Source organism: Dipteris shenzhenensis, chromosome 4 (assembly GCF_047967505.1).
Source record: "Dipteris shenzhenensis isolate YYH24624 ecotype China chromosome 4, Dip_SZ_1.0, whole genome shotgun sequence".
Classification (NCBI taxonomy): domain Eukaryota; kingdom Viridiplantae; phylum Streptophyta; class Polypodiopsida; order Gleicheniales; family Dipteridaceae; genus Dipteris; species Dipteris shenzhenensis.
In genome coordinates, this window is record NC_141599.1 from 56,790,237 (window position 1) to 56,806,586 (window position 16,350).

Consider the following 16,350-nt stretch of genomic DNA (forward strand, 5'->3'; position numbering starts at 1 on the left):
CCACAGCCTGCATGGTTACTATCCGGACCGTGATTGCCCTTGCTGCCCAATTCCAGTGGCCTATTTTTCAGATGGATGTGAAGTCCGCATTCCTTAATGGAACCCTGGAGGAGGAGGTATATGTGGAGCAGCCACCGGGCTTTCAAGATCCAGTGTCCCCATTAAAGGTCTGCAAGTTAAAGAAGGCGTTATACGGGCTGAAACATACCCCCAGAGCTTGGTACCAAAGGATTGATATATTCTTTCAGAAGATTGGGCTCAGTCGGAGTCCTTCTGAGGCAAACCTTTACTTGTACATTGAGAAGGGATTGTGATTGGTACTCATCCTCTATGTTGATGATCTTATCTTGACAGGTGATCATGTCAAGAAGATTTCACAGGTCAAGGAGCTACTCATGTCTGAGTTTGAGATGACTGACCTTGGGTTATTACATTACTTCCTTGGGATTGAAGTAAAGCAGGCTAAAGACAGGATCTTCATTTCACAGGAGAAATATTGCAGAGAAATTCTGAAGAGATTTCAAATGGAGGATTGCAGAACAGCATTAACTCCCATGGAGGTCGAGCTTAAGCTAAGTGTTCACGACACATCTCAGCTGGTTGATACTCTTTTGTATCAACGATTGGTAGGAAGTTTGCTTTACCTTACCAATACGCGCCCTGATATTTGTTATGTAGTTGGGCTATTATGTCAGTTCTCTGCTTCTCCCAGGAAGAATCACTGGAATGCAGGTTTACGAGTGATGAGGTATCTGAAGGGTACTTGCACCTTTGGGATCAGCTACACCAAAGGCATTGAACTAGGCGGGTTCTGTGACAGTGATTGGGCAGGTGATGTGGACACCAGAAGGTCGACGACAGGATATTGTTTCTTACTTGCATCTGGAGCCATCTCTTGGCTAAGTAAGAAGCAACCCACAGTGTCCCTTTCATCTACAGAGGCAGAGTACAGAGCCGCGTGTACAGCCGCTTGTGAGACATTGTGGTTGAGGTGGATTCTGGAGGACATGGATGTGTGTCAGGAGAATGCGACAGTGCTGATGTGCGACAATCAGAGTTGCATAGCTATTGCCAAGGATCCAGTGTACCATGCGCGGACCAAACACATCGAAGTTCATTACCATTTTGTTCGAGAGCTCATCATCGACGACGTGATCGAGCTTATCTACTGCCCGACCGCCGACAATTTGTCCGACCTTTTCACGAAGGCACTCCCTCGAGAATAGATGGAGCACCTCATCAAACGCATGGGGATTGGCCCACAGTTGTGACATTGAGGGGGGGTGTTAGAGACTCACTGTTCCCACCTGTGAGCCCCCGTTTTGTGGGGACAAGGGGCAGTGAGAGTAAGGAGGGATGGGAAAGAGAGACTCAGCAAACAGCAGAGATTTGGGGGGGGGCTCCATGCCTTCCTAGATGCAATGGACTGGCTGCACAGGGCACCCTTTTATAGGGGCCTGTGGCAGGGCCAGTCGGCCCAACCAGGGCCACCGACCAGGGCCGACCCTGGTCGGTTTTCCAGACTGATCTGGTCGGTCACCAGTCTGGGGACCGACCCTGCTGGTCGGCCATACCAGCAGGCCTGGGCAGTGCCTATAAAAGGCCCACACTTCCCTTCATTTTGGCATCCAGTGCAGGACAGAAAGCCTCTGTTTTAGGCTGTGCTGTGCACTCAGATTTGGCATCTTCTGATAGAGAGAATTCCTTCAGTTTGTCTCAGCACTTGGCTGAGTTTTGTATTGCTCCCCTGGAGCCAGTTTTCTGCCCACCATCCGGTGGATGAATATATTCTCTCTCTGTCTAAGTTTTCTCTGAGTAAGTATTGTATCTGTGATCAGTTATCTGAGTTGAGTGTTGCTAGAGCGGGAGAGATCTTGGCTGGAGGTTAGAGTGATTCTTTCCTTCTGTTTTCTAACATCTTTTACATGGTCCAATAACCAGATAGGGAAAAATCACAGAGAAGCCAGAATGGACAAAGATTGCATCTCAAGAGCAGCTTTATATGAAGCCCTATCTTGCAAAAGCAGTGCCATGTCGTTCTCGGACCACAAACCCATCTTGGTTACTCTAGATAAAGGTGATGGGAGAAGAGTTAGATCATGGTTCAAAGCCAACCCTTTTATTTGTCCACCTTCCTTATGTTCAAAACAAAGCAACTAGCATCTAGCACAAGGATTTTGGAGGCATTACTGGGCATTACTGACAAGTGGATTAGAGCCACATAAAGAATCAAGATCTTTCTTAGAGCCATTAAGAAGAGAGCAGATAAAGCAAGAGTCAAGAGGAGACAAGATCTTGAAGAACATACCAAAATTCTTGAGGAAGACCCAACCGAGCTAGGTCAATCACGCCTAAAGACTTGTTTGTAAGGAGTCACTCCGAGTGGAATCTCTAATAGAAGCATCTCAGGCTGATATTTATGCGGGGGAATGATGGGTAGGGAAAGCCGATCGTGCTAATGAGGATATGTTTGGGATACTCAAAATAAGCATGCATAGGAGACTCTCGAGTGCCTCAAAGACCAAATAATTTCATACTTGGAGGAGATCTTGAAAATAGTCACTTCTCATTTTCAAAGTCTTCTTGGAGAGCAGGAGATAATCACCATAGAAAAGTCTAGGGCTAGAGACTTATGCAGTAATGTAAGAAAAAAAATGGTAGCCAGCTTTGATGCAATTTTTAGGACAAAGATTTGACACTAAAGGAACTAAAGGGAGCCGTGGATCAGATGACGAAGGGAAAAACCCCAGGGGAATATGGTCTACCAGTTGAACTTTATCAAGTTTTCTAGGAAACACAGGCCCCTACCTTTTAAAGCTATTTGAAAAGAGGTTTTCTGAACCCTAGAATAAACTCTGTTATGATAAAACTAATCCCAAAAGGAGGGCCAAAGGATGAGCTTAAGAACTGGAGACCCTTAACAATGTTGAACACCAACTATAATATTTTTGCAAAGGCATTGGCCTCAAGACTTAAGAATAAGATGCAAGTATGGATCAACAAAGAACAAAAAGGATACATTAGAGGGAGACACATTTTGGAGGCAATCCTGACACTTTGAAAAGGGTTAGAATATGTAGAGGAAACTCAACAGGATATTTACTTCCTAAAAGTCGATTTCACTAAAGCCTACGATAGGATGGATTGGGGGCTTCATTCTTACTTCTCTATAGGACATGCGGGTCGGTCCAAATTTTATATCCTTTGTAGGAAAGTGGAGACAAATGGCATGATTTCCTCTCCGTTTGTGCTAAAGAGGTATATCAAGACAGGGCTATCTGCTTGCACCCCTGCTTTTTTTTATTGTTGTTGATGCTTTAGGTTGGCAAATCCAAGATGGGGTCAACAAGGGTACCATCAATGGTATCCAAGTCGAAGGAGGTGTTCAAATTATCTATCAACAATTCCCTAAGGACACTAATCTAACACCTCGCAATGATGACGAAAACGTTTTGAGATGCCTAGAGGTTTTTTGGCGTGCACAAGAAGTGAAGTTGTGATCGACAGGAAGAGCGTGCGAAGAGAGAAGATGTCTCGGTCGATTATGCATGCTAACATTTTGAGAAGGCTGTGTCCATTACCGAGCTCCAACCGCCTATTGATTCCTGCGCTAGCAGGTAGGGTTGAGCGCATTGATTTAGTTCTTCTTTATCTTTGGATCTGCGGGTGGTTCTCAAACCCCCACTGTCAGCTGGCCCAATTAGGCTGTTAAAGCTCGACTTGAGAGCATTTTATATGAGCTATCGTTTGCTACCTTCTGAGTAATAAAAAAAGCAGGCCTCTTTCAATTTTATTTTTTTATTAAAATGACTGAAAAGATCACTAGCACAGACCCTTACCGCTTCCTTGACATAGTCCACTGCAGTTTGGAGAACCGGAGGAGTGGCCGTTACGTCCTCGTAGGAGCCTGTCTCTACCACTATTTGCTAGGCGAACTTCTCATTCTGATTCATTAGAATGTGTTTTGTTTGACCCTCTTTCCTTGTGACCTCTCTACAAAATGACGCTGTAATTTTGGCTTTCTTCGTGGTGTCGGACCTTTTCTTGCTAGTCAACCACAGATTCAATGCCCTCAGACTCGCATCCTAGCATACTTTGACCTTATGCATGGCTTTCTTTCACTCTTGAGGCAGAGTGGCTTACTTCATTGGGCCTGCTATGGTTCTTCGGTGATGCTTAAGTGTGTCCTTTGGTGGCATCTGTTGCTTAAGTGTGTTTGCATCATCAGATTTCTCTTCACTTGTGCTACTCTAATAAGAACCGTTGTGAAACACAGTGTGCAATCTATTGCCAAGGGCAACTATAGTATAGTAGCTAAGGGCAATTTGTTGCCAAGGGCAAGTATGGTAGGGAATACAAGTTCAATGAGTTCAATTTTGAGAATAATTCTTTCATAAATCCGAGGGAATGGGCCCTTCCCTGGGTGCCAAGAATGTAAATGCTAAGAGTATAAACATTGAGATTACAAGTGCCGAGAATATAAGTGCTAAGATCGAGAAGTGGTCTCGCGAAAGGATAGAATATTGGGGCATTACCTGAATGTCGATAGCAATGTTTGTATTACAACTTCAAAAATCAATGTATCTAAAATGCTTATCTTACCAGCTGGTCCCATGAAATTGTGAAGCACATATTTTGGGATGGATTGAACCAACTACTCTACAATCTCCCTTGGCTTAGTGCTCTTATACAATAGTAGCCATGTCTTTCTCTCTGATCCTTCAAGTTCATTAACATGTTCAAATCTCCTCCATTCTAGAGCAGCAGGATTGCCGTCCCTCATTTCATTTGGGTAGACATTATATTGCCTCTTCTTTGAATTACAATCCATGCATTTGCCACAAATGCATTGAATGTAGTGCCACTCAGAATCTCTCTTTTGATAAACTAATGGCTCCCATAGAGACCTTAGGCTACAAAACATGGTCTCCCTCGCAACATGATGAGGATCCAATGAGGTCATATGCATGTTCTTCTAGCCAGGTAGTATCTATGTCTCTGTAGGAAAATTTGCCATAGTAATCTCCACTTTTTATGTAGAAACATTGTTTGATGTCTTAATTGTGGCATGTGCATGTCCCTCAATTGCATTCGCATCAACCTTTTTTAAAGCTAGTGTTCATAGATTTGATCGTATTGCACGGGCTTTCCTTTGTCTCCACATGCTATCCCAAGCCAAACATTTCTCATTCAAAGATAGTGATTCATCTACATATTGTGCATGGTATGTAATATTTCCTATGATGGTCGTTACGCACTTTTCTGACTCATCTGACCAAGTTACATTTCTCATGTCTTTTGCTTGATCTTGTATCTTTAACATCTTTGAGTTTATTTACTCTTTGCATCACATGCTCTTTAAATACATTCAATAAGGTGTCATCATCTCTGATCTTTTTTATTGTTGGCTTGTCCATGTGTGCGACAAGTAAGAGTACTTGTCTTTTAATATAGCCAAATAACCTCTTCAGTTCCTTGGAATGTTGCTTGATTGCCATGTCAATACGTGCAGCACATCCTAAACCTAAACAAACTACAAAGTTAAGAGACAAAAAATTAAAATTATAGAAAAAGATTATAATTTGTAAGAAAAGATCAATCAATATACCATATGAGCAGATTCTTATGGAAATACTCCAAGGCACAAAGTTGATATTGTATGTTAAATATAACAAAGATGTAAATACGATGTTAAAAACATGGTCAATCAATATACCATATGAGCAAAACCTTACGGAAATACTCCAAGGTACACAGTTGATACTACATTATCTTTAGCATCATGCATCTGTACTATTTTTCTCTCTAGACTCAACAAAATAGTTATAAGTTTTTTAGAAGTGAAAATATAGTCAACGTTCAAATCGAAGGGGTTGTAGCCTTGTAAAGGACGGAGACCAAAACTCTAGCATTCATGTTCATCTTCCCATCCCGAAATGTTCATTAGATAGTAGCAACGGAGAAAACTAGTAGTGAGCTTTGATGAGTAGTGATTCCCTACTTTGGGGAAGGAAGCACACCACCTCCCCACCCACAAAATGTGTGGTTATAATAATATACTATATTATAATATATAATAGATTTTTCTTTGGATAATCTTTAACGCTCCTTGTCTTTTATGCACAATCTAAAATTTATTTACTTTTGTGTCTCGAGGTCCTCGCTACAAGTCGACACAATTGTCTTCCAAATAGGAGCCTTCTGCTTCTCCACTCACTACCATGTACTTGCTTCATAACCAGGTTTTTTCCTTCTTGATCTTTCTTCTTCGTATTTTCTAATCAAGAAAATAATCAATCAAACTAGAAATTTCATAAGGCACACACCACGTACGCCGATCCAATTCAGTTCTCAATTTACATTAGCTCATTCCAAATAAGAAAGATAATTACTAATTCACTTTCTGCGATAGGCTTCCTATGCAAACACTTAGTTTCATGAGGTCGCAAAGGATTGTCGAGACATGTCGGCTAGCTATAAGGAGGACATTCGACAATAAAAAACATAATTTACAACCATCAACAAGAGCTTGGATCCTCGTAGATGCAATGTTAAGAATTTGGAATGATGATTGCTCACAATGCATTAAAAGTTGCAGTTCTATGCATCATGTGGAATATGTGAGCTGTGGACTAGAAAAAGCAAGAAAATTTCCCAATCAAAAAGCTTGCTACAATCAGATTTAGTCCCTCCATACTTGTGGGCAAGTGTTGCTCAAACACATTTAAGAACTATTTATCTTTAACAATGATATAAGATGTATGAAAAACCTTAATGGGAGTTAGTTGTGCAATTACTGATTAGGCGCATCTGCAAGTTAGCAAGCAACTACCGTATGTAGTTAGTTCGTTGTTCGACTCATGGATATGTCATGCAGTATTCTAAATGCGGATATGATGTTGTTGATCGGACTCTGTTTTGTCTAGTTCTATGCCTATTTTATGTGTTGTTGTTATAGAAGCATTTGCAATACAAGAAATATGCAGTTGTTTACTTTAATCAAATATGTCTATTGCACTCAATCTTAAGTTGATGTGTTCTCTTTTGGAAGTTTTGAGTGCATTCATGAAGATACCGTATTTCTACTAATAGGTAGATTTTGGGATCTAATCTCTACCTATTACATGGGGGATCCTGCAAATAAATTGGGCATTTTGACCGAATGCGAAAAAGGAGTTGAAAGACGAGGAAGACAGTCAACATGTCAAAATCGTACGTGTCCTACCCGCAAGGGGAATCAGAACGACTGAATCGAATCCTGAAACAGTCTATGATCAAAGAGATTAAGTCAACACAATCTGCGCCTACAAGCAATCTAACGTTGCAAAACAATTAGCCATTTTTTATTGTGAACATGAGAAGAGAGAGCATATGGCTCCTTCATGCAAATGCTGTGGAAGCGGGGCGCATGTGGTAGAACGCGCAAATGCGTCATCTAGTCTGAGAGAACCTCTAACATTTGCATGGAGAAATCAATATTCTCTGCCGTGCTCTCCAGATGCTAAGGAACCTCCAACAAACAATTGTGAACGGTGGGAAATGTGAAGCACTTCAAGATATTAGTGACACAAGGATGGTTTTAGTGGCTACAATCAGATAAGGATGGCTCCAGAGGACAGAGATAAGACAGCTTTCATCATAGAGTGGGTAGTTTTTGCTAGTAATGTTATGACTTTTGGTCTTAAGAATGCACCTCCCACATTTTAGAAATGTATCCAGGAAGTTTTGCCTCCTTACTTGACTACTTTTATCAGAGTTTTTCTTGATGATTTTTCTGTGTTTGGAAAAAATAATGAGCATTTGCACCATCTGAGGCTCTACCTTGAGAGATGTTGAATTGCAAGACTGAGTTTAAACCCAGAGAAATGTGTATTTGGTGTAAAAACGGGTGTCTTGCTGGGACATATAATTTCAGAAGAAGGGATGACCATAGACCCATGAAAAATGGAAGTCATTCAGAACACCCCTACACCAAGAACCTTGAAGCAGTTATCATGCTTTGTTGCACAAATCAAGTGGCACAGTAGATTTGTACGGTATCTATCTCATGTATGTGTACCTCTGACAAAGCTTACCAAGAAGGGAGAGTTGTTTACATGGAAAGAATCACAACAGAAGGCTTTCATTCTGTTAAAGAAAATGTTAATGGTAGCACCCATCCTTAAACCACCTAACTGGAAGTTGCCATTCCATATTTTTGTGGATGCTTCAGATGTGGCTATTGGAGCAGTGTTGATGCAACAATTTTTTAAAGGTTGGTTTCAGCCCATATACTATGCAAGCAAGAGAATGACAAAAGCAAAACAAATTATAGTGTGACTTAGAGGGAAGCATTGGGGATGGTATATGTTCTCCAGAAATTTTGACATTATTTATTGGGAAATAAAATGGTACTCCATGTGGATCGTCAGGCGCTTATTTATCTGATGAATAAACCATAATTGTCTGGCCAACTAGCTAGGTGGATACTATTACTTCAAGAATATGATTATGACATTGTGCATACACCAGGAAAATAGCATGTTGTTGCAGATTATTTAAGCAGATTGCTGAGTGTATGGAGGTTCAAGATGATCTACCTGATACTCATTTATTTTCTGCCAATATGGAGGAAGGGTAGGATTGGTATGATCGGATGTTACTATTTTTGACAAATGGGGTGGTACGTCAGTCATTGTCTCGAGATCAGAGAAAGAAATTTATACTACAGAGTAAACCATTTCTGGTCATAGCTGGAGTGTTGTATAGGAGAGGCATTGATCATGTGATCTGGAGGTGTGTCCCACATTATGAGAGAAAAATTGTGTTGACGGAAGCACATGCTGGAAGTTCGGGAGGGCACTATTTGGGTGACATCACTAGGAAAAAGATACTTCAAGCCGGTTTGTGGTGGCCTACAGTCTTGAAGGATGCTCATGAATTTGCCAAGACTTGTAACACCTTGTCAGCAAGATGGAAGACCAATAGATGCAGACAGAATGCCACACCAACCCATACTACCTCTAGGTCCTTTCTAGAAATGGGGACTTGATATTCTGGGTCTTATCAAACCACCTACCAAGTATACTGGGAACAAGTATATCCTGGTGGGTACAGGTTACTAGGGACTTGATATTCTGGGTCCTATCAAGACTTTTAACACCTTGTCAGCAAGATGGAAGACCAACAAATGCAGACAGAATGCCACACCAACCCATACTACCTCTAGGTCCTTTCTAGAAATGGGGACTTGATATTTTGGGTCCTATCAAACCACCTGCCAAGAATACTGGGAACAAGTATATCCTGGTGGCTACAGGTTACTGTACAAAGTGGGTGCAAGCAATTGCTCTAAGGGATAATACAGCTACAAGAACAGCTAAGTTTCTATATTATAATATCATGACTAGATTTGGGTGTCTAATTGAGATAGTATCTGATTAGGGAGTTCATTTTTTGAACAAAGTAATGAAAAAGCTAACAAGTTTACATATGACAATCATGCATAAGAAATCAACTACGTATTACCCACAAGCTAATGGTCAGGCTGAGAATTCAAATAACACATTTAAGAAAATCCTTAAGAGAACAGTTTCAGAGAATAGAACTGATTGGGACACCAGAAGTTACATTCAACATTATGGGCATAGCATATAAGGTGACTACTAGAATGACACCGTTTCATTTGGTATATGGGTGTGAAGCTATGGCTCCAACGGAGTTCATTGTACGAAGTCTTCGAATAGTGGCTGAATGCAGATTGTCTCCAGAAGAGTCAACTCATCATAGGATCCAGCAGTTGCTCAAGTTGGAAGAGGATTGAGTTGTTAGCTCATACATTTTAGATGTGATTCAGAAGCGGAGACAAGCATGGGTCGATAGGAATATCAAATTTAAGGTGTTCCATAAGGGTGATCTAGTGCTAATGTTTAATTCTAAACTGGGCCCTCGTCCTGGTAAACTAAAGTTGAGATATAATGGTCCCTACAAGAATGTTGAGGTCTTGGGAGAGGGAACATTCAAATTGGAGGATATGTATGGGAATTCAATTCCAAAACCAGTCAATAGGTATCGGTTAAAACATATCATGCTCCAACACTTTCTGTGGAGGTTGTGTAGAGGTTTTGGTGGTGTAGTGCATGGTGGAAAAGTGGTGTCTAGTGATTGCTTGTAGGTTCGAAGATCCGAAGTTTCGAAGTGGCATGAGATCCAAATGCGGAGCCGTAATTTAGGTTTCGAAGTTTCGAATGCATCAGTAGTACTGTCCATACCATGGGCGACGTTTCACGCATGTCGATGATGATTCTTCGTACCCAAGGTGGGATTACGGTCGGTAACGTTTTGTCGTTATAAAAATTCTCTTCAATTTGAGTTAACGTGTGTGGGATTCATCTATTTTTGTCCCTTCTAGTATCAATTTGCTCTGACTTTTGTTCGAAGTTGTGTTCAAGCTAGTATTTCCTGGAGGATGTCAATTGTGAGTGTGGATCTTCATAATGAAGGAGAGCTCTCGAGGTTGTGTCCAAAGCTTGATTTGCTGTCAGCCGCGACAAGTGAACAGATGGCCCCAAAATCGAAAGTAGCACTTGTACGACGCAGCAAGAGGGCAAAAATAGAGGTGAAGTTGCCAGAGGAGGACTTGCGCGATGTTTCACAAGATTCAGAAACAAAATCGAATGAACCACCGAAAAAAAAAAGCAAACATCGAAGAAGCAGCAGATAATTGAGAGTTCACCAATTTTTTAACAATCCAAGGTATTTCTCAATTTGACTTTGAAACTCCTTTGAAAAAAGCGTGGCTAAAGAAGATTAAGATGTACGAGTTTGCATGCTTACTGTGGGAGTTGTGGCGGGATAACCCCGAAGTCTTGAGTCAGTTCCAAACATTGCAGCACATAGCAGGAGAAATTTCTTTGGGAGTTTGAATAACACTAGAGTTGGTGGTTGCAGTTTTTCATCTGCCATACTATGAAGAAGAGATTTAGCTAGGAACAAGTATTCGAATGATGTGATGATGGCAGAGTTTAGGAATCCTTATTCCTCTAAGAATTCTTGTATGATAAGCAAGGTAAGGGATCTTGTTAGGAAACAACAGTTAGCCTGGTTCATAGAGCGAGTGGTTCTGTTAGTTTACAATGACTATATGGCAAAGGAAAATTATGCCTACCTAGCAGTAGCAGAGCAAGGGAAGAACGCGTCATGGGCTACACTGTTGTGCACAAAGCTATTGCAGGAAATTTCCAAAAAGCAAGTTCACACCCGGAATCAGTTTGAGAATTGCTCCTTATGTAACAGCATTATTCAGTCATGTTACTCCTAAAAAGGAGAGGACTCTGTCTCACAAGGAGAAGGGCAAGCAGTTGTTTGGCAATGTAGATGATATTATCGGTGATACAATTGATGATTTGGTGCAAGCCAAATACAATTATCAGCAATCAGTCGAGATGGTGACAGGTAAATCACTACCTTCAGCTTTATGGAATACACCTATTGTGAGCAAGGAGAAGCTATAAAGATTTTGGTAAGAAAGGGAGCTATGATGGATTTAAAGAAAGGTTAGCCATGTCTTAGGACCAGAGCGTGGAGGGTGTAGATGCAATGGATACACCACTCGTCAGTAAGAATTCGGTGTTTAGTATTTCATTTGAGCAATTCAATCATGCAGTTGAGATTGTACGTACTTTTGGGAATCAGATGCAAGCAGCTCAGCATCAAGATGCTACTGATATTTTTGATCTACAAGAAGAAAATCGTAAATTGTTACAATAGGTCCAGGAAAGCATTGAGATACAGAAGATCAAATAAGACTTGGCACAGTTACAAAAAAAATTTCAAGTTTATAAAGAGCAAAAGGAAAGTGACTAGTAGAAGCTCATGCAACAGGTAGAAAAATAGTAGGCATGTCTTCCTATTATTACTAAATGGCTAAAGGAGATGCAAGATCAGTTTTTTAATGTTTTGGAGGTAGTGTCTAAACACAATACAGAGTTGCAAACCAATAACTTATGGCTGCAAGCAAGACTAGATGCATTGCAAAATTTGGAGCAGCAGCTAAAAGACATTTCAGAAGAGACAGAGTTGGATGGGGTATTTGTGGCAGTGGATGCCGTGGACAATCTTAAAAATGAGTTGGTAGTTATATCTCAAGGGGTGTGGGATAATTTAAAAGAGGTTGTTTATTTTGGCTCAGAGGCCTTATGAAGCTTTTGCTTCTGAGAAATATACAACAAAAATCTTGAAGGATAAGCTTCAAGAACAGGAAAAGCAGATTCAAGAATTATAGCAACAACTGTTGCAGTTCCAACAACAATCCCAAGTGACATCAGCAACGCTTCAGGGTACTAATGCAGCCAAAAATTTTTCTAAGCTTTTGTCTATGCAAGTACTTGAAGATATAGCACCAAGGCCAAGTAATCAAAGTAGAGGTCATGTTGAGTTGCAGGAAGACTTTCAAGAGGAGTCGGGACAACCAGAGGAAATACTTCAAGCTTTTAAAGTTTCATGAGTTGATTGGAGGAAATCCGGATACATTGATGTTCAATCACCATTCGGAGGATATATTCAATGTAGTGCAGAAGAAAGATGAGGATATGATCACTATTAATGCAAAGAAACAGATACAGGATGAACAGGAACAGTTTGAAGATCAAGTGGAAGACCAGTATGAAGAGCAATTTATGGGAGTTCAACATAAAGATCATGATGTGGATCATGAATTAATTCCAACTAGTTCAATCTCAATAAACCATTGTACTGGATCCACTACAGTAGATAAATGAGGTTTGCTTCACTGCATTCTGAGTATTCACCTCCAGATTATGTAGCCTACAGTACCACAAAGCCAGTACAAGGGTCGTTGTGGTATTTCTACTCGATCACTTTGTTTCGTCTTCATCCGCTTCTTCCATCGGTGTTCTGAGTATTCCTCCCAGAATTCACTTTATAGCTATAGTATCTGACATGCAACATTAGGATGGAGCAAGGTAGCCTGTGCAAGCAGTGCAAAGGGAAATGTTGATCTTTCATCCATTCACCGACTACAATGACCCCAACGGGCATCAATCGTTCTTTGGCCAAAATTACGATCAATTGAGGGTGAGAAACTAGCGATTCGATCCTGAGGGTTTATTCACGAGTATGAAGTGTGTAGCAAGGATTCCAATAGACCTCGTCTTCTGTCAATTAATCTACGCTTAACGTCGATGCTTCTACTCTTAATGATTAATTACTTTCTGATGATTATTATTATGGATTATATGTGCTGATTTGATCCATCTAGACTTCTACGAGTGGATTTTATCATTCATTACGGCTAATTCTCTACATCTACCTCTTTTCGTTACGGCTGATTATGGAATATTTTCAGTGATATGATGTAAGTACACTTCATTGGGTAGATTTTGTCGTTCATTTCGGTATCTTCATTGGCGGCTAATTCTCTTTTGTTGGCTCTATTCGTTATGGCTAATTTGTTGGCACCAAATTAGTGTCGAGTAATTGTGATTGAATAAGGTTTTCGTTGCTCGACGACTTGCATCACTGGCTTTCTATGTCGATTATCTCTACGTTGTGATGATTATTATTTGTCGTCGTCCATGGTCTTGGACCTGAGGCTAAGTCTCGAAGTCTCCCAACTTGCGCACGATCTGAAATAACGCAAATGGTACGAGTAGAAGCATCCACTGACTTTATGGACACGAACAACGGGGCGTTTGCAAAGAGTGCCTGTCAATTTCGTCTTTCTTTTGATCGTCCTTCCTTCCTTTCTTCATTCTTCTTCTTTATTTCTCACAAAGTTTTACATATTGTGTAGGACTTGCTAAGGCATGCCCTCATGTTTTGGAGTCACCTATTAATCCCACTTTTGATAAGCTTTCCTATCAAAGCGAGGGCGATACTGGAAAAGGCAAATCTGTTATAGATGGTATTACTGGTTATAGCAGTCAATATTTTGCTTTTGTATGCTTTTGTTGTATATTCTAAGCCGAATTGGAGCAAATGATTTCGCAAAGGGATAGCTATTGTTTTGTGCTCTATTCTGGGCCAGCAGGAACACATTGAAGGCATTCTCTTAGGTCTGTGTACGTTTCAGTGCTCATTCTTAGCAACGCAACGCATTCTCTTGGTTGTAGGAACAAAAAACGTACTCGCTTCCACCATCCATCTTCGTCACTTTCCTGCTTGTACATTAATCCCAAGCCAAAGAACGAAAGCTGTATTGTTTTCTTTCAAATTCCATTTTAATGAAATCGTTTCCCTCAGTTGCTTTGTGCAGATGATAGGTTGATTAAGAATTGCACTACCCTTTACTTCCTCCTCTCTGCCTGGTCCATTTCCTTGTCTTCCCTACTTCTTCCTGTTCATGGGACTTGCGAAATAACTTTCTCTGCATGTGGCATTTTCTCTGGACTTGCACTTCTTTTACCCGTCCTTCCATCATTCATTCTGCTACTGCCCTCCTGTAGTTCATAGTTGTTCCATTGCCTTGTCCCATCACGTTGCTTCTGCACTCACATATCAAAAAACCGAGGTGCATAATAATCCTGGCTTGCCTCTTTGTCACTGTCTCTGCAGTAAGTTAGGAGAAGTTGACCCTTTTCCAAGTCACCCCTAACCCTTATTGCTTGCAACTTGAATCATTAACCCCTCAGAAGTTGAGTCGCATAGGGGCCCCCCACATGCCTTCTCTGCGATATTCATGTTTTTCTTGCACGTAATTTTATTCATGCCTCCGGATCTCGCTGTTTGTGCATTCATTCATAAATTTAATATCTATTGACAATAATTTAATACGTTGTTCTTTTACAATGTATAAGAACAACCTTGTACAATTATTTTTTTAAATTTTGGCATAGGTCATCCCATAGCTTCGGAATGCTCTTATATGGATAAGAGTGCATCACCACCTTCTCTAAAGTCAACGCCTTTACTTTACGCTTACGCTAGCAAGCCTCCTTAGGAAAGTTTGCTCAAGCATTCTCCTATCAAGAAGAGTCCACGACGCTCTTTGAAGCATTCATTTCAGGAAGTTGCTGAAGAAGCATATGCTCAAGGTAAACATTGTGTTTTTTTTTTCTTACCATATTAATTTATATTGTGTCTTGATAAGTTCTTGTTTTCTTTCTTAACAGTGAAAAAACTAGTACGTGACTATCCGGAGTAAGTTTTAGTTCCACAATCACCACTCATGTCCAACGAAAATCTAAAGTAAAATATGAGAGGAAATTGGAGGAGAAGGCAGCAGAACCTAAAGTAACTTTTAAGGATGTTATAAACATCGACTCTGATTGAGTCACATTTGATGAATTTCTTATTTCCTTTTGCAAATGTTGTCATATGTTGATCATGAAAGTAATTTATGTAAAACATTTGGTCTATTTGTTGTGGTATTGTGAACTTTGTTTCCCCTTGTAACTTGAAATTTATTGGAATTTTTTGATGTACTATAATGAGTATCTTAATAATTACAATAGTATTCTTCTTGATAAACTTTACAAAAAAGAACAATTAAATAGTTATTATTTGCTAATTTGAATGTCCATTAAAGTAAATTTGTTGCATCTTCAAAAACTCATTTTATGCATACTTGTATTTTCAGCTAGCAAACAACTCATACGCAAAGAAGAGCTTGATGAAGTAAATTCTTACAAAGCATGCAATGAGGCTACTACTTTTGTCCCCTCTCCTCTCAACCCATCGCTTACAAAAGCGATCATCCCTTCAAAGGAAAATTTTGTGGGTGGAGGCAATTCCTTGATTCCTTTAAGCATCACTCAATTATTTGATTGTGCCCCCCATAGATTTGTTTTTGAAGGAAAGCTTTTATGCAAATATGGGACCTACAAAGTCCATAATCCAAAGTACTCCACTTATTTAAAAGGAGATCTTACAGACAACTATTGTAGCCATACAGTGACATTACTTGTCCCAAATGCCTACATTCATCAATTTGTAAATATCTTGCAAGTTGGTGAATTTTATAGAATAGAAAGGGCAACTGTGGTACCAAGGGGAATAAATGAAGGTGGTACATCAAAGTTATCCTTGCTACTTGATGCTACTACATGCATCATTAGGGGTGAATCCTTTGATGGCAATCTTCGCTTGTTGCCCAATCATCCATTATGCACTTATGTCCCATGGGCCTCTGACATGATCAACTTCGACAACTATTCTGTCTTAAATGTTATGGGCACGGTTGCTATTGTTATAATTAAAGTTGCAAGTGAGGAGGGTATGGGTCATCAAATTATTGTAGCAAATGGACTTCGAGATGAGGATAGAGCTGCGGTGAGTTAGACCACATCTCTTTGTAAATGAAAGGAAACCAACTCTTACTCAACTCATCCAAGAATTCAATGAAGAAGGCGT

The 16,350-nt window shown here is 40.2% G+C and overlaps 1 long non-coding RNA gene across 1 annotated transcript; it reads left to right on the forward strand.

The window, feature by feature from the left end:
- Positions 1-13,871: 13,871 nt before the first annotated feature.
- LOC147903093 (uncharacterized) lies at positions 13,872-15,984 on the forward strand. Its single transcript, XR_015540847.1, has 3 exons — positions 13,872-13,903; positions 14,835-15,032; positions 15,578-15,984. It is a non-coding gene; the product is annotated as an uncharacterized LOC147903093 (long non-coding RNA).
- Positions 15,985-16,350: the final 366 nt, after the last annotated feature.